Here is an 18,408-nt window from a genome sequence, read left to right on the forward strand (position 1 = left end):
AATGCGTCTAACACGAGGGTCACGAGAAAGGCATGCTAACATAAAGTCAGCCATGTGTGCCAGGGTACCAGTACGCAACATATGGCTGTGCTCACTAGGAAGATCACTTTGACACTTTGAGTATCCTCCTCCTCCTTCTCCTCCTCCTCAGGCCATACACACTGAATGGATAGGCAAGCAGCATGGGTACCCTCTGCAGTGGGCCCAGCTGTCTCTTCCTCCTCAGGCTCCTCCCCCTCCTCCTCCTCCTTCTCTACGCGCTGAGATATAGACAGGAGGGTGCTCTGACTATCCAGCGACATACTGTCTTCCCCCGCCTCCGTTTCAGCCTTTATGCTTTGCAGGGAACTTCTCAAAAGGCATAGCAGGGAAATGGTGACGCTAATGATTGCAGCATCGCCGCTCACCATCAGGGTGGCCATCCAGGCCCACTCCTCTGTAAAGAATTGAGGAGGCTGACTCCCACTTCGCCGCCCATGTTGGAGTTGGTATTCCACTATAGCTGTACACTGCTCATACAGCCGGGACAACATGTGAAGCGTAGAGTTCCACCGTGTGGGCACGTTGCAAAGCAGTCGGTGCACTGGCAGATGAAACCGATGTTGCAGGGTGCGCAGGGTGGCAGCGTCCGTGTTGGACTTGCGGAAATGTGCGCTGACCCGGCACACCTTGCCGAGGAGGTCTGACAAGTGTGGGTAGCCTTTCAGAAACCGCTGAACCACCAAATTAAAGACGTGGGCCAGGCATGGTATGTGCGTGAGGCTGCCGAGCTGCAGAGCCGCCACCAGGTTACGGCCGTTGTCACACACGACCATGCCCGGTTGGAGGCTCAGTGGCGAAAGCCAGCGGTCGGTCTGCTCTGTCAGACCGTGCAACAGTTTGTGGGCCATGTGCCTCTTCTCTCCTAAGCTGAGTAGTTTCAGCATGGCCTGCTGACGCTTGCCCACCGCTGTGCTGCCGTGCCGCGCGACACCAACTGCTGGCGACGTGCTGCTGCTGACAAGTCTTGATTGCGAGGTACAGGTTGTGTTGGAGGAGGAGGAGGAGGAGGACGAAGGTTTAGTGGAGGTGGCATACACCGCCGCAGATACCAGCACCGATCTGGGGCCCGCAATTCTGGGGGTGGGTAGTACGTGAGCGGTCCCAGGCTCTGACTCCGTCCCAGCCTCCATTAAATTCACCCAATGTGCCGTCAGGGAGATATAGTGGCCCTGCCCGCCTGTGCTTGTCCACGTGTCCATTGTTAAGTGGACCTTGGCAGTAACCGAGTTGGTGAGGGCACGTACGATGTTGCGTGAGACGTGGTCGTGCAGGGCTGGGATGGCACACCATGAAAAATAGTGGCGACTGGGGACAGAGTAGCGCGGGGCTGCCGCCGCCATCATGTTTTTGAACGCCTCAGTTTCTACCAGCCTGTAGGGGAGCATCTCCAGGCTGATCAATTTGGCTATGTGGACATTTAAAGCTTGAGCGTGTGGGTGCGTGGCGGCGTATTTGCGATTTCGCTCCAACAATTCTCTTAGCGACAGCTGGACGCTGCGTTGAGAGACATTGCTGGATGGGGCCGAGGACAGCGGAGGTGAGGGTGTGGGTCCAGGCCAGGAGACGGTCGTGCCTGTGTCCTGAGAGGGGGGTTGGATCTCAGTGGCAGGTTGGGGCCCAGGGGGAGAGGCAGTGGCGCAGCTGGAGGTGGTGAACGGCCTTCGTCCCACCTTGTGGGGTGCTTGGCTATCATATGCCTGCGCATGCTGGTGGTGGTGAGGCTGGTGGTGGTGGCTCCCTGGCTGATCTTGGCGCGACAAAGGTTGCACACCACTGTTCGTCGGTCGTCCGGCGTCTCAGTGAAAAACTGCCACACCTTAGAGCACCTTGGCCTCTGTGCGGTGGCTTGGCGCGAGGGGGTGCTTTGGGAAACAGCTGGTGGATTATTCGCTCTTGCCCTGCCTCTACCCCTGGCCACCCCACTGCCTCTTCCAACCTGTCCTGCAGCTGCAATTGCCTCCCCCTCTGAAGAGCGGTCCTCAGTTGGCTTATCACACCAGGTGGGGGTCACCTCATCGTCCAGCGGCTTTTCCTCCGAATCCTCTGTGCGCTCCTCCCTTGGACTTACTGCCCTTACCACTACCTCACTGATAGACAACTGTGTCTCATCGTCATCGTCCTCCTCACCCACTGAAAGCTCTTGAGACAGTTGCCGGAAGTCCCCAGCCTCATCCCCCGGACCCCGGGAACTTTCCAAAGGTTAGGCATCGGTCACGACAAACTCCTCTGGTGGGAGAGGAACCATTGCTGCCCAATCTGGGCAGGGGCCCGAGAACAGTTCCTGGGAGTCTGCCTGCTCCTTAGAATGTGTTATTTTCATGGAGTGAGGAGGCTGGGAGGAAGGAGGAGCAGCAGCCAGAGGATTCAGAGTTGCAGCAGTGGACGGCGTAGAAGACTGGGCGGTCGATAGATTGCTAGATGCACTTTCTGCCATCCACGACAGGACCTGCTCACACTGCTCGGTTTTTAATAAAGGTCCACGACGTGGACCCAAAAATTGTGATATGAAGCTGGGGACCCCAGAAACTGTCCTCTCTCCTACTCCCGCAGCAGCCGGCTGCGATTCACCTGGACCAGGAACTCCGCCTATGACCACACCATCACGTGGACCTCCGCGTCCTCGACCGTGACCGCGTACACGTCCTCTACCCCTACCCCTCAGCATGGTGGATTAAGAATCGAGCAGAGACAGAGCGGTGTAAAAATTTTTGTGAATTATTGCCACGCAGTTGGTGGCTGCCAGCGGTAATATGATGCAAAATGAAGCCAGAGATAAATTATAAGGAAGGCTGCACACAGGCCTAGCTGTGAACTATGCAGCTTGGATGGACGTGAAGTCCCACAGGCCATGCAGGGACATGCACTGGGTAACTGTTAGCCGTAAAAAGGATTTTTTTTTTAAGTCTCCTTATTTTACTCTGCAATGCAGGCTGAGGCTAGGCAGTGTGTATTGCACTTTCAGTCTATGGGCGTCAGCACACGTATAACAGAGCGTTATAGAAATTGTGTGGTTTCTTGGCGTACACATAGAAGCACACTGCAGAGGGGCTACGCAAAGTGCGGACAGAAAAATATTTATAAATGAAGGCTGCATGCAGGCTAGGCTGTGCAATGCAGAGGTACTACAACTCCCAGCAACCACGAAGTTAAATGCACACGGTCGCAGGTTGCCCTAAGAAGAACCGTTGGGGTACTTGTAGACAGGATTCTACACTACCACTGTCCCTGCCTGACCAATAGTGCCCATATACTGAAGTACAGACTGCAGCCTGAGAACGCTACAGCCTGCACGCCCGATATACATTAAAAAAAAAATTGTTCAAAAGTGATTACAGCACCCACTACAGGTGCTACAACTCCCAGCAACCACGGAGTTAAATGCACACGGTCGCAGGTTGCTCTAAGAACTGTTGGGGTACTTGTAGACAGGATTCTACACTACCACTGTCCCTGCCTGACCAATAGTGCCCCTATACTGAAGTACAGACTGCAGCCTGAGAGCGCTACAGCCTGCATGCCCGATATACATTAAAAAAAAATAAAAATTGTGCAAAACTGCTCACAGCAGCCACAACAGTAATGCACTAGGTGAGCTGTGGCCCTAAGAAGGGCCGTTGTGGTTCTTGAAGACGCTAACACTGTCCCTATAGCAGCAGCAGCATCAGCAGCACTGTCCCTGATCTCTCTTAGCGTGTGTCTGTGGCACTTGATCTCGCCAGCCACTCACTGCAGGGGGGTGGGATAGGGCTGGAACGTCACAAGAGGAAGCTGTAATGCCTTCCCTGTGTTACTATTGGCCAGAAAAGGGCGCAAATTTCTCAGGGAAGGAAATGTAATGGAGTCGAGTGCCGCGTGGTGCTCGTCTTGAGTAACGAGCATCTCGAACACCCTAATACTCGAACGAGCATCAAGCTCGGACGAGTGCACTCGCTCATCTCTAGTGACCAGACATCCCAGATTGAAAAATATTCTTTGATAAAACTGTAGGATGTCATATGGATTAAATTTGATTTGAAGCAATACCATTAATTTGGCTTACTGTGTGGTGAACTATATCTCCCCCACACTCTGGAATTTCTGTCATGGTTGATCACACATAAGAATCACTACCGACAGGGTATTGCTGACTATGTCTGGGTGGAGCACTGTTATATACAATTCTCTCCCTCTTTCTCCCTCCCCCCCTTTTTATCCTTTGTCTTGTCACTATATGTTTGTGGTTGTCTTGTTTGTTTGCCCTTGGTTTTAATAAATGAATAAAGTATTTGTTTTAATTCTATATCTGTGAAGGGCCCCAATTTTGAGTTATATAGAATAAACATACCACTGTGATTTCCAGATAGAGGGGTACAGTTCGTCGCTCACTTCTGGCGAGCTTTCTGTAAAAATCTAAATGTTAATTTGTCTTTTTCTTCCGCTTTCCATCCTGAGTCTAACAGACAAACGGAACGCATGAATCAAGAACTGATCCAGTACCTGCGACTTTTTGTTTCTGATAACCAGTTTCAGTGGGCCAACTACTTACCTCTCGCCGAATTTGCAACCATGTTAACTCGTCTTCTCAATTATCACCATTTTTTTGTAATTATGGGTTCCATCCCCAGTTCTCGCTCTCTTCTCCTTTTGTTTCGGACAATCCGGCTGCTGACATATCCTCTGATGAACTGTGCACAGTTTGGGCCCAGGTTCATAAGAACCTTCAGGGTTCCCAAGAAAAACTGCTTAAATACTCTAAGAAAAGATGCACGATCTCGGCACCTTTTGTGGTTGGGGAGCAAGTTTTATTGTCATCCAAGAATTTGAGACTTAAGGTTCCGTCCCTGAAATTTGCTCCTCGGTTCATTGGTCCGTTCACTGTTTCGCAGGTTATCAATCCTGTGGCGTATAAGTTGTCACTTCCTGACTCCTGGAGGGTTTACATGGTTTTTCATAAAAATTTGCTTAAAAGGTACGGGACTCCAGTTCTACCCACCCAGAACCCGCCCTCTCCTACCCTGGTACAGGGGGAACTGGAGTATGAAGTTGAAAGGCTTGTTGATGCCCGACGGGTTAGAGGTGTGCTACAATATTTGGTCCACTGGAGAGGGTTTGGCCCTGAGGATAGGACGTGGGTCCCTGCCAGGGATGTTCATGCGCCACGCCTTGCCCGATCGCTCCACAGGGCCTTCCCTCTCAAGCCCGCTCCTGGCCATGGGGGTTCGGTGTCCCCCCGTAGAAGGGGGGATACTGTCAGAACCGGCAACTCTCGGGGCCGCTGTGCCCGCACTGCCAGTCTTACCACCCGGGTTGCAGAAGTGCGCCACAGGGGAGCCCGGTTCTAGTGATCTCCCCTGGCCACTGTAACCCTGGTCGCCGCCGGGTTGCTAGGGAAGCAGCGGGTGCCGCCCCGTGCATCCCCATCTCCATGACTACCAGGCATGCTTCCTTGGCATCCATCTCCTCAGCAAGGCTGGGGGCGGTGTTTCCAGCGTCTCCTTGATTGGGTCCTGCTGCTGTCAGGCTCCCCGCCCCAATCAGCTGCTGGGGCAGGAGTTCTGACAGCATTTAAATGTCTCTGTTTCCTTCCAGCATTGCCAGTGTTAGTTTGGTCTTCCAGCTGCACCCGCGTATTGTTTTTGACTCCTGTTGTGACCCCGGTTTTCTGACTTCTGCTTTTGGACTTGACTTTGTTTTTGCCTGACCCCTTTGTACCGCGTACCCTCCTATTGCCGACCCAGATTGTCTGACCATTCTACTGTTTGTTTGTCTCCAGTGTCTGTTTGTCTTTCCTGTGTCCCGCTTCCCTAGTGAGTGTAGGGACCGCCGCCCAGTTGTCACCCTGGGGGTTAGCCCAGGGGGGCAAGTAGGCAGGGACAGGGGTTGCAGGTTTTCTCAGGGACTTCCATTATCCCGGACCCTGTCCTGACAGTAAGGGCATCAATTTATTGAGAGTACAGCTAGAAGAAAAAGCCTGATAGGTATAAAAAGATGCTGGTAATGGGCTCAACACTGACCAAGGTGCCAGATAGTCATGACTAAATTTTGCTTCTGAAGAGCAAACCGCAGTTGAGGATGACAAAATATGCCCCCGGATAGTAGCAAGAACACCCGATGTTGATGGCCTAGTTTAACAGAATTGAGCTAGTTTGCCTAGTGAATCCAAAGTGACAACTATGGCCCAGCTAGTTTTTTAAGCCCTATTTTCTCCCTTTTAAGTGAGGGCAGTGCAACGTGGGTGTACTGCAAGGTGAACTAACACACTACCCATCCTTACTGTAGAAGTTATGCAAATGGATACTGCAATCTGTAGACAATAATTCACAAAAAAAGGAGTCGTTTCAAGGTAGTCCAGAATTGCACTCTTTGTAAAAAAAAAATGAAACACCTAGAATGAGTTGTCATTTTGCTGCAAAACTTAGCATGCAGTTACATCTTAGGCTGATATGCAAATGATTACAGCTGTTGTGTGATTACTTGAGCGGTCTTGCAATCTAAGGCCCTAAAAGTGGTTCCATCTTTGATCTATAAAAAGAGTCTCATAGGCTACATATGTGTAGTAGACTACTTTTTCTGCTTGTGTAGAGCTGGTTGACCACTACATGTGCCTCTTTGATGCAATTGAAGAGTTTGAGAGGATGGAAAGTTGTATCAATGAATTGCATGCCACCTGGGACTTTCCTGATCAGACAATTAGGAGGTATTGGGACCAGTGGATGAATAAGGGCACAGGCACAAGTCAACCGGGTCAGGACACCCTTGACAGATCACTATGCAGGATCATCTTATTGACAGACAAGCATGAGTAGCTCCAAATATTTCTTTTTCCACCATCGACCGACAGGTGGCATCACAGTTACAGGCAAAATTGCATTTTTTCCATCCCCCTCTCAAAAACCTAAGTTATTCCATAGACTATATGTTACCCAAACAATGGTTTCTATAAAATGTAACTCAGTTCCACAAAATAAAAGGTCTCATACAGATATATTGAAAATAAACTATTTTTAGAGATGAGCGAGCACCAAAATGCTCGGGTGCTCGTTACTCGGGACGAAATTATTGCGATGCTCGAGGGTTCGTTTAGAGTAAAGAACCCCATTGAAGTCAATGGGCGACCGGAGCATTTTTGTATATCGCCGATGCTCGCTAAGGTTTTCATTTGTGAAAATCTGGGCAATTCAAGAAAGTAATGGGAACAACACAGCAACGGATAGGGCAGGCGAGGGGCTACATGTTGGGCTGCCTCTCAAGTTCCCAGGTCCCACTATTAAGCCACAATAGCGGCAAGAGTGGGCCCCCCCCTCCCAACAACTTTTACTTCTGAAAAGCCCTCATTAGCAATGCATACCTTAGCTAAGCACCACACTACCTCCAACAAAGCACAATCACTGCCTGCATGACACTCCGCTGCCACTTCTCCTGGGTTACATGCTGCCCAACACCCCCGCACGACCCAGTGTCCACAGCCTGGGTTACATGCTGCCCAACCCCCCCGCACGACCCAGTGTCCACACCAAAGTGTCCCTGCGCAGCCTTCAGCTGCACTCATGCCACACCACCCTCATGTCTATTTATAAGTGCGTCTGCCATGAGGAGAGAACCGCAGGCACACACTGCAGACAGTTGGCACGGCTAGGCAGCGACCCTCTTTAAAAGGGGCGGGGCGATAGCCCACAATGCTGTACAGAAGCAATGAGAAATATAATCCTGTGCCACCGACATCAGGAGCTGCACACGTGGGCATAGCAATGGGGAACCTATGTGCCACACACTATTCATTCTGTCAAAGTGTCTGCATGCCCCAGTCAGACCGCGTTTTTTTATAAATAGTCACAGGCAGGTACAACTCCGCAATGGGAATTCCGTGTGCACCCACAGCATGGGTGGCTCCCTGGAACCCACCGGCTGTACATAAATGTATCCCATTGCAGTGCCCATCACTGCTGAGGTAACGTCCGATTAAATGCAGGTGGGCTTCGGCCCACACTGCATGCCCCAGTCAGACTGGGGTTCTTTAGAAGTGGACACATGCAGTTACAACTCCCTGTGGACCCACAGCATGGGTGGGTGCCAGGAAGCCACCGGCGGTACATAAATATATCCCATTGCATTGCCCATCACAGCTGATGTAACGTCAGCTTTAATGCAGGTGGGCAAAACATTAATTGGATTACACTGTAGGCGAGGGCCCCAAAAAATTGGTGTACCAACAGTACTAATGTACGTCAGAAAAATTGCCCATGCCCAACCAAAAGGGCAGGTGAAACCATTAATCGCTTTGGTTAATGTGGCTTAATTGGTAACTAGGCCTGGAGGCAGCCCAGTTAAAATAAAAATTGGTTCAGGTGAAAGTTTCAACGCTTTAATGAGCATTGAAACGTATAAAAATTGTTTACAAAAATTATATGACTGAGCCTTGTGGGCCTAAGAAAAATTGCCCGTTCGGCGTGATTACGTGAGGTTTCAGGAGGAGGAGCAGGAGGAGGAGGATGCATAGAATACACAGATTGATGAAGCAAAAAGGTCCCCGTTTTTCATGGTGATAGAGAACGATGCTTCCATCCGCGGGTGCAGCCTACGTATTGTTTAGGTATCGCTGCTGTCCGCTGGTGGAGAAGAGAAGTTTGGGGAAATCCAGGCTTTGTTCATCTTGATGAGTGTAAGCCTGTCGGCACTGTCGGTTGACAGGCGGGTACGCTTATCCGTGATGATTCCCCCAGCCGCACTAAACACCCTCTCTGACAAGACGTTAGCCGCAGGACAAGCAAGCACCTCCAGGGCATACAGCGTGAGTTCAGGCCACGTGTCCAGCTTTGACACCCAGTAGTTATAGGGGGCAGAGGAGTCACCGAGGACGGTCGTGCGATCGGCTATGTACTCCCTCACCATCCTTTTACAGTGCTCCCGCCAACTCAGCCTTGACTGGGGAGCGGTGACACAGTCTTGCTGGGGAGCCATAAAGCTGGTAAAGGCCTTGGAGAATGTTCCCCTGCCTGCGCTGTACATGCTGCCTGATCTCTGCGCCTCCCCTGCTACCTGGCCCTCGGAACTGCACCTTCTGCCACTAGCGCTGTCGGATGGGAATGTTACCATCAGTTTGTCCACCAGGGTCCTGTGGTATAGCATCACTCTCGAACCCCTTTCCTCTTCGGGTATGAGAGTGGAAAGGTTCTCCTTATACCGTGGGTCGAGCAGTGTGTACACCCAGTAATCCGTAGTGGCCAGAATGCGTGCAACGCGAGGGTCTCGAGAAAGGCATCCTAACATGAAGTCAGCCTTGTGTGCCAGGGTACCTGTACGCAACACATGGCTGTCCTCACTAGGAAGATCACTTTCAGGATCCTCCTCCTCCGACCATACACGCTGAAAGGATGACAGGCAAGCAGCATGGGTACCCTCAGCAGTGGGCCAAGCTGTCTCTTCCCCCTCCTCCTTATGCTCCTCCCCCTCCTCCTCAACGCGCTGAGATATAGACATGAGGGTGCTCTGACTATCCAGCGACATACTGTCTTCCCCCGCCTCCGTTTCCAAGCGCAAAGCGTCTGCCTTTATGCTTTGCAGGGAACTTCTCAAGAGGCATAGCAGAGGAATGGTGACGCTAATGATTGCAGCATCCCCGCTCACCATCTGGGTAGACTCCTCAAACTTTCCAAGGACCTGGCAGATGGCTGCCAACCAGGCCCACTCTTCTGTAAAGAATTGAGGAGGCTGACTCCCACTACGCTGCCCATGTTGGAGTTGGTATTCCACTATAGCTCTACGCTGCTCATAGAGTCTGGCCAACATGTGGAGCGTAGAGTTCCACCGTGTGGGCACGTCGCACAGCAGTCGGTGCACTGGCAGATTAAACCGATGTTGCAGGGTCCGCAGGGTGGCAGCGTCCATGTTGGACTTGCGGAAATGTGCGCTGACCCGGCGCACCTTTCCGACCAGGTATGACAAGTGTGGGTAGCTTTTCAGAAAGCGCTGAACCACCAAATTAAAGACATGGGCCAGGCATTGCACGTGCGTGAGGCTGCCGAGCTGCAGAGCCGCCACCAGGTTACGGCCGTTGTCACACACGACCATGCCCGGTTGGAGGCTCAGTGGCGCAAGCCAGCTGTCGGTCTGCTCTGTCAGACCCTGCAGCAGTTCGTGGGCCGTGTGCCTCTTCTCTCCTAAGCTGAGTAGTTTCAGCTTGGCCTGCTGACGCTTGCCCACCGCTGTGCTGCCGTGCCGCGCGACACCGACTGCTGGCGACGTGCTGCTGCTGTTGACGCATCTTGATTGCGAGACAGAGGTTGCGTTGGAGGAGGAGGAGGAGGGTGGTTTAGTGGAGGAAGCATACACCACCGCAGATACCACCACCGCTCTGACTTGGTCCCAGCCTCCACTAAATTTACCCAATGTGCCGTCAGGGCTCGATTATTGCAACTCGTTGCTGATCGGCCTCCCCTGCACCAGACTCTACCCTCTCCAATCCATCCTGAATGCGGCAGCCAGGCTCATCTTCCTGTCCAGCCGCTACTCGGACGCCTCTGCCCTGTGCTGGTCACTGCACTGGCTGCCCGTTAAATACAGAATTCAATTTAAACTTGCCACCTTCATCCACAAAGCCCTCCACAGTGCAGCGCCCCCCTACATCGTTTCCCTCATCTCAATCCATCAACCAGCCCGGGCTCTCCGCTCTGCTAACGAAACCAGATTGAGCGCCCCTTTAATTCGAACTTCTCATTCCCGTTTCCAAGACTTCTCCAGAGCAGCACCGGTCCTCTGGAACGCACTACCAAAGGCTACCCGAGCAATCCAGGACTCGCAGAACTTCAGGCGTGCTCTAAAAACGCACCTCTTCAGGGAGGCATACCGAATTCCCTAAACAAACCCCTTTGTACTCCACCTGATAACATGCTCCCTGACCTACTGACTGCAATCCCTGCTAGCCATCATAAACCGCTCCTGCAGTCATACTGTTTCTGCCGTCACACGGCTAAATGTCTGACCATTGTCTGTGTATATCACCCCTCACTCTCCACCTCGCCATACAGTGCACATCTCCAGCCCCTTTACCTTCTCTATCACCCCATTACTTGTAGTATGTAAGCTCGTTGGAGCAGGACCCTCACCCCTATTGTTTCCATCAATTGATTACTATGTAACTGTGGTTCTGTAATGTTTGTACTTTTGTCTTTCTGTATCCCCTGTCTATGTAAGCGCTGCGGAATATGTTGGCGCTATACAAATAAAGTTTATTATTATTATTATTATTAGTGGTCCTGCCCGCCTGTGCTTGTCCACGTGTCCGTTGTTAAGTGGACCTTGGCAGTAACCGCGTTGGTGAGGGCGCGTACAATGTTGCGGGAGACGTGGTCATGCAGGGCTGGGACGGCACATTGGGAAAAGTAGTGGCGACTGGGAACCGAGTAGCGCGGGGCCGCCGCCGCCATCATGCTTTTGAAAGCTTCCGTTTCCACAAGCCTATACGGCAGCATCTCCAGGCTGATCAATTTGGCTATGTGCAAGTTTAACGCTTGAGCATGCGGGTGCGTGGCGGCGTACTTGCGCTTGCGCTCAAACAGTTGTGCTAGCGACGTCTGGACGCTGCGCTGAGAGACATTGCTGGATGGGGCCGAGGACAGCGGAGGTGAGGGTGTGGGTGCAGGCCGGTAGGCACTCATTCCTGTGTCCTCAGAGGTGGGTTGGATCTCAGTGGCAGGTTGGGGCACAGGGGGAGAAGCAGTGGTGCAAACCGGAGGCGGTGAATGGCCTTCGTCCCACCTTGTGGGGTGCTTGGCCATCATATGCCTGCGCATGCTGGTGGTGGTGGCTCCCCACCTGATCTAGGCGCGACAAAGGTTGCACACCACTGTTCGTCGGTTGTCAGGCGTCTCTGTGAAAAACTGCCACACCTTAGAGCATCTTGGCCTCTGCAGGGTGGCATGGCGCAAGGGGGCGCTTTGGGAAACAGTTGGTGGATTATTCGGTTTGGCCCTGCCTCTACCCCTGGCCACCGCACTGGCTCGGCCTGTGCCCACACCCTGACTTGGGCCTCCGCGTCCTCGTCCGCGTCCACGTCCTCTAGGCCTACCCCTACCCCTCAGCATGCTGTATTACCAGTAGTGCAGAAACAGAACGCTGTAATTAAATGTGCCGCTTATTGGCCTGTAGTTGGAGGCTGACTTCGCTTACGGAACGCACAGCAGAGGCAGGAAAGAATTTTGCGCAAGCCTGCTGTAACACTTAGCTGGCTCCGTATGAATTAGGACAACTACCCCCAGCAGAGACCCAGTACACTGAGGACGGTCACAGGCAGCCCAAATAGATTTTTTTTTTCCCAAATGTTTTTGGAAAAGCCCACTGCCTATATACACTAAATATGTCTTCTGTCCCTGCCTTACCACTACTGGCCCTGGACAATGTAAAATTACTGCAGACTGTTTCACTGTGGACAGGAATACAGCGGTGATGTAACAGGCAACACAGAGGCAGGAAAGAATTTTGTGCAAGCCTGCTGTAACACTTAGCTGGCTGCGTATGAATTAGGACAACTACCCCCAGCAGAGACCCAGTACACTGAGGACGGTCACAGGCAGCCCAAATAGATTTTTTTTCCCAAATGTTTTTGGAAAGGCCCACTGCCTATATACACTAAATATGTCTTCTGTCCCTGCCTGACCACTACTGGCCCTGGGCAATGTAAAATTACTGCAGGTTCAATGCTCTGCACGGCCGATATACAAAAAAAAAAAAATGTGCAACACTGCAAAAAGCAGCCTCCACACTACTGCACACGGTTAGATGTGGCCCTAAGAAGGACCCTTGGGGTTCTTGAAGCCTAAAATAACTCCTAACGCTCTCCCTATAGCAGCTCCGGCACCAGCAGCACTTTCCCTGAACTATGTCAGAATGCATTTGTGGCGAGCCGCGGGAGGGGCCGATTTATATACTCGGGTGACACCTGATCTCCCCAGCCACTCACTGCAGGGGGGTAGTATAGGGCTTGAACGTCGCAGGGGGAAGTTGTAATGCCTTCCCTGTCTTTCTATTGGCCAGAAAAGCGCGCTAACGTCTCAGAGATGAAAGTGAAAGTAACTCGAACATCGCGTGGTACTCGTCTCGAGTAACGAGCATCTCGAACACGCTAATACTCGAACGAGTATCAAGCTCGGACGAGTACGTTCGCTCATCTCTAACTATTTTCAGTACTGTATCACTGAAGGGGGGAAATATTACTTACATCAATGGTTCAAGATTCACTTAAAGGGGTTGTCCCGCGCCGAAACGTTTTTTTTTTTTTTTTCAACCCCCCCCCCCCCCCCCCCCCCGTTCGGCGCGAGACAACCCCGATGCAGGGACCTAAAGAAAGCTTACCGGAGCGCTTACCTTAATCCCCGCGCTCCGGTGACTTCAATACTTACCGGTGAAGATGGCCGCCGGGATCCTCTGTCTCCGTGGACCGCAGCTCTTCTGTGCGGTCCATTGCCGATTCCAGCCTCCTGATTGGCTGGAATCGGCACGTGACGGGGCGGAGCTACACGGAGCCCCATAGAGAACAGGAGAAGACCTGGACTGCGCAAGCGCGGCTAATTTGGCTATCGGAGGGCGAAAATTAGTCGGCTCCATGGGAACGAGGACGCTAGCAACGGAGCAGGTAAGTATAAAACTTTTTATAACTTCTGTATGGCTCATAATTAATGCACAATGTACATTACAAAGTGCATTATTATGGCCATACAGAAGTGTATAGACCCACTTGCTGCCGCGGGACAACCCCTTTAAGGCACTTGAGTTACTTGCCAAATATATTACATTTGCGACATGAGTTAAAAATCTAGACTTCCGGTTCCGACGCCATGAAGTGAGGAGCAGTGAGTAACAGCTCCGACCACACCACTCCAGAGAACAAACTTTAAGGCCTCATGTCCACGGGGAAAATCAGGCCCGCTACGGATTCTCCATGTAGAATCTGCAGCGGGTCCCTCCTGCCCCGCGGACATGAGGGCTGAAAATAAGAATAAATGAGAATAAACTCACCTCCCATCCGCTCCGTTTCTTCTCTTCGCCGCGGCGTCATCTTCTCTGCGTCGCAGCTGGATCTTCTTTCTTCGGCTCGGCGGATGCGCATGATGACGTCGGTGACGTGCCCCGCGCATGCGCCGTCCCGAAGAAAAAAGATCCGGCCGCGACGGAGAGAAGATGGCGCCGCCCCGAAGAGAAGAAACGGAGCGTGTGAGTAAATTCCGAATTTTGTCTCCCGCGGATCCGGACGGCTTCCATAGGCTTCAATAGAAGCCCGCGGGAGCCGTCCCCGCGGGAGACCCGCATGAAAATGGAGCATGGTCCAGATTTTTTCATGCTCCATTTTTTAAAAAATCCCTTTTATTGACCATCCGCGGGTATTTATCTACCCCGCGGGTGGTCAATGCATCCCTATGGGATGCGGAGCCGCGGGCAGGAGAAGAGTTAAAATCTGCTGCGGATTTTAATTCTTATTTTGCCCGTGGACATGAGCCCTTACACAGCCGCTGGGCATTCTGCACTCCCTGTTGGCATACTAACAGCCCTGTCGGGTCCCAGCAGTGAGGAGTGAGGAGAAGCTGAGCGGCGCTACCCTCCATAGAACACAGGCAGCATTCTCCAGCTGCTGGCCGCTGAGTGCAGGAGAGACTGTGATAGCCTGACAGGTCAGGGCTCCAGAGCTCTCACTCACCTCTGCTTCTGCCTGCCGGCTCCAGCGGGAGAAAGGACTGCTGCTGCTCTGTTATCAGCTGCCTGTCAGAGAAGCTGAGGTGCCGTGGGAGAGCACCCCCACCCCCACTGCTATCTCTCTCAGGCTGACCACCGCCATTACAGAGTGCTTGCTGCACGTGGAGCAGGGAAACATTACAATCAGAGGGAAACAGTGGAGAGAGTCCCTGCAGAGGAGATCTCCTCATAAAGCCACAAAACAGGCTACAATAAAGCCACAGTGTCCCCAGATACAAGCAGAAATACAGTGCCACTCACATAAAGAGCACAGTGAGAAGAGTTATATACAAGCTGTACAGCAACTGCATATACCAGCTAAAGCAACAGCACAAACCTCTACAGCTCTGCTACATCGCACAACCGGACTGTAGTCTCCTACCATTTATTATATGTCCTCTGCACATCTATTTTTACATACCAACTGTTGGAGCCCGCAAACGGAAATTTATTAAGAGACTTGCGGTTTCGGATCAGGCAAATATTGCTGACAATAAATATACGTAAGCGCAGGCGGCGGAGCCCCTAGGCAATACGGTCGCATACCAAATACTCATCACTGCAATAAGGATCTTAGAAGCACTATATAGAGTATTGCGAATCTTCTGTCCCTTTCCGTTTTAACATACCAAAGTACAACATACATATATATATAATCAAGTCTCTGCTGTATGGAGGACTTTATCCTTAAAATGGGGTGTTCCAAAGCAAAACAAACAGATGGCAGTACAAAAGTAATCTCAAAGACAACACTAACTTCTGGCACTACAAATAAGGGGGAACCTCTACTCGCTGTGCCCCCTCCCTCTCCTACAACATCAGAGAGCGAGACCCCCATGGGGGAAGAAGCATCAATGTTGGATTATAAAAGGCTCGCAATCGAAGTGGCAAATTTGATTTTTCCTGGCATCCAAGAGACATTAGCAAACACAGTCACAGGCTCTCTGCGTCAACTTCAGGAGACGATAGCGGAGCATGAAAACCGCCTAGACAGCATAGAGCACGAAATTGAAAATATAGCATTAGAGAGCAGCTCAACATCAAAACAAATAGAGAGCCTTACAAGGGACAACAGAAAACTCTGGGACTGCCTGGAAGATCTAGAGAATAGATTCAGGCGCAATAATCTTCGTATCATAGGAGTCCAGGAATCGTATTTACAAAGGGATTTACGCCAGCTCTGCGAGATCACGATCCCTAACGCACTCAGAATCTCCCGTATATGCAAAACTGAACGAGCGTACAGATTGGGGCCAGATATCCGAGCACCAATAGAGAACGCATCAGCAAAAATGCGCCCCAGACCAATTATTGTAAAGTACCTGGACTACACGGATAAATCACTAATTCTGCGGGATTTCAAAAGCTGGCAAAATGTCCTGGAGTTGGGAGGACAGAAAATTCTAATCTTTGCGGACTTTTCTTTAGAAGTTCAGCGAAAGAGAAAGGCTTTCTCACCAATATTCTCTGCACTGTATCGGAAGCAAATTAAGTTTGCACTCCTATACCCAGCAATACTGAAAGTATACCAGAAAGACGGCACAAATATCACCTATCAGGATCCGGAGATAGCAAAAAAAGAGCTTCACTTAATATCAACCCAAGACTCTCCAAGTCGACGACAATCTGATCACCTCCGTAAGACAACCGATGGCGAAAATCGACAGGGAGACACACCAACTTCATCTGCGTCACCTAAGGGACATCGTCGTGGAGCTGCAGCAACATCAATGCCAGATACCTGAACACTTTGAAGGCGGGCTGTGAGTATGCATTGAATGTCATTGTTGCCTTGAGCAAGGACACTCACAGGACACTAGATGCAGTAATACTACTATGCAGATTCCCCTCCGGGTAGTACTCTGCGGGATATTAGGAATTCCGATAAAGTTGGATACGAAATGTTATGGTTCATGGAATGATAGTAAGAATTAAAAAACGTTTCTAGAGTGGAATTTGTCAATTTAAACCCAAAAGTGGATGTTCCACTTTATTCCCCTTTGTAACACATCATATAGGAGCAGGAAACATTAAAATTTCCTCATTGATGTAACAGCGATATAACTGACAAATTCACTCCTGATATTACTCACGAAGTGGAATTTAGGGAAGTCCATTCATGCATTCTCTTTTAGGAGGTGTGCAGTGCATTCATTCCTAAAGGAGACCGCATTTTACTTTAATTTGACTCTCTACACCGCGTCAAACGCGAGGTGTGGGAATTTGAGCCACAGAATTTTGGTTCATCGTTTTATTATTGTTTGCGTTTAAGTGTTGAATTGGTAGAAATACAGTTGGATTACAGAGTACATATACATAATTTACATATAATTAGAACTTGCTATGCGTATCATCTCATGGAATGTAAAGGGACTAAGATCCCCACAAAAACGTATGTCAATATTGCGTCATTTAAAATGTCTGAAAGCAGATATTACTTTACTTCAGGAGACACACCTGACTGAAAATGACTATATCCAAATGCGAAAATTATGGGTGGGAGAGGTCTAAGGTTCGCCTGCTGTTCACTCGAAGGCTGGGGTTTTGCTGTTTGTTAAAAAGGGATCAGGATTAACGATACTGGATCATTGGCATGACTCAAATGGTAGGATCCTACATGTTCATATTAAAAACAACCTGGAGGAATTTAGCATCTACAATGTTTACGGCCCAAATAGCAACAATAAACAATTTTTTTACAGAACTTTCAGACAAGCTTCTGACTGATACGATGGAGCATAAATTGAATGGAGGAGATTTTAATTCAGTGCTTAATATGATAGAAGATCGTCGTAGTCATGCTATAGGAAAAAATCCCTCTAAATACCATGACAAGGCCTTACAAGGTTTTAACTCCATACAAAAACTCAGAGATATATGGCGGGAACTTAACCCAGAGGGCCGTGAGTTTACACACTATTCCCATGCGCACAACTCCTGGTCCAGAATTGATTACATACTCCTATCTCCTACATTGCTCCCTAGAGTCACCAAAACCACTAGTGAAGACTTAGTGATTTCCGACCATGCTCCAGTAGCAATAACACTACACGATAAAATTCCTAGAGGTACTGACTACCTGTGGAGATTTCCGACATATTTAGCTGAAGATGAAACTTTTTGCTCATTGGTGCAAGGGTGGTGGCTAGAATATATGTCGGACAATGAATCACATTCCGATAATCCCCAATTATTATGGAGCGCGGCTAAAGCGGTTATTAGAGGCAAACTTATCGCATATAAATCGGCACAAAAAAAATCTATAAAGGACAAAATAGATCATTTTTAGAGATGAGCGAACCTACTGGTTTCGAGTAATTACTCGATCGAGCACCGCGATTTTCGAGTACTTCCGTACTCGGGTGAAAAGATTCGGGGGGCGCCGGGGGGCGGGGGGAGGCGTGGCGGAACAGGGGGTAGCAGCGGGGAACAGGGGGGAGCCCTCTCTCTCTCCCCCCCCAATCCCCGCTGCAACCCCCCACTCACCCACAGCGCCCCCCGAATCTTTTCGCCCGAGTACGGAAGTACTCGAAAATCGCGGCGCTCGGGCGAAAAAGGGGCGTGGCCGTGTACGCTCGCTCATCTCTAATCATTTTAGCTCTCTCCTTCGGAAGGCATATACTACATTTCACTCTAACCCAAATTTACAGACTAAACAACAATGGG

General features: G+C 50.5%; 1 protein-coding gene across 4 annotated transcripts in view; it reads left to right on the top strand.

Annotated features, from left to right (window-relative positions):
* Window positions 1-18,408, top strand: part of C1H3orf52 (chromosome 1 C3orf52 homolog) — a 167,256-nt gene that overhangs the window by 97,495 nt on the left and 51,353 nt on the right. The window lies entirely within an intron of this gene.

This window comes from Eleutherodactylus coqui, chromosome 1 (assembly GCF_035609145.1).
Source record: "Eleutherodactylus coqui strain aEleCoq1 chromosome 1, aEleCoq1.hap1, whole genome shotgun sequence".
NCBI lineage: Eukaryota > Metazoa > Chordata > Amphibia > Anura > Eleutherodactylidae > Eleutherodactylus > Eleutherodactylus coqui.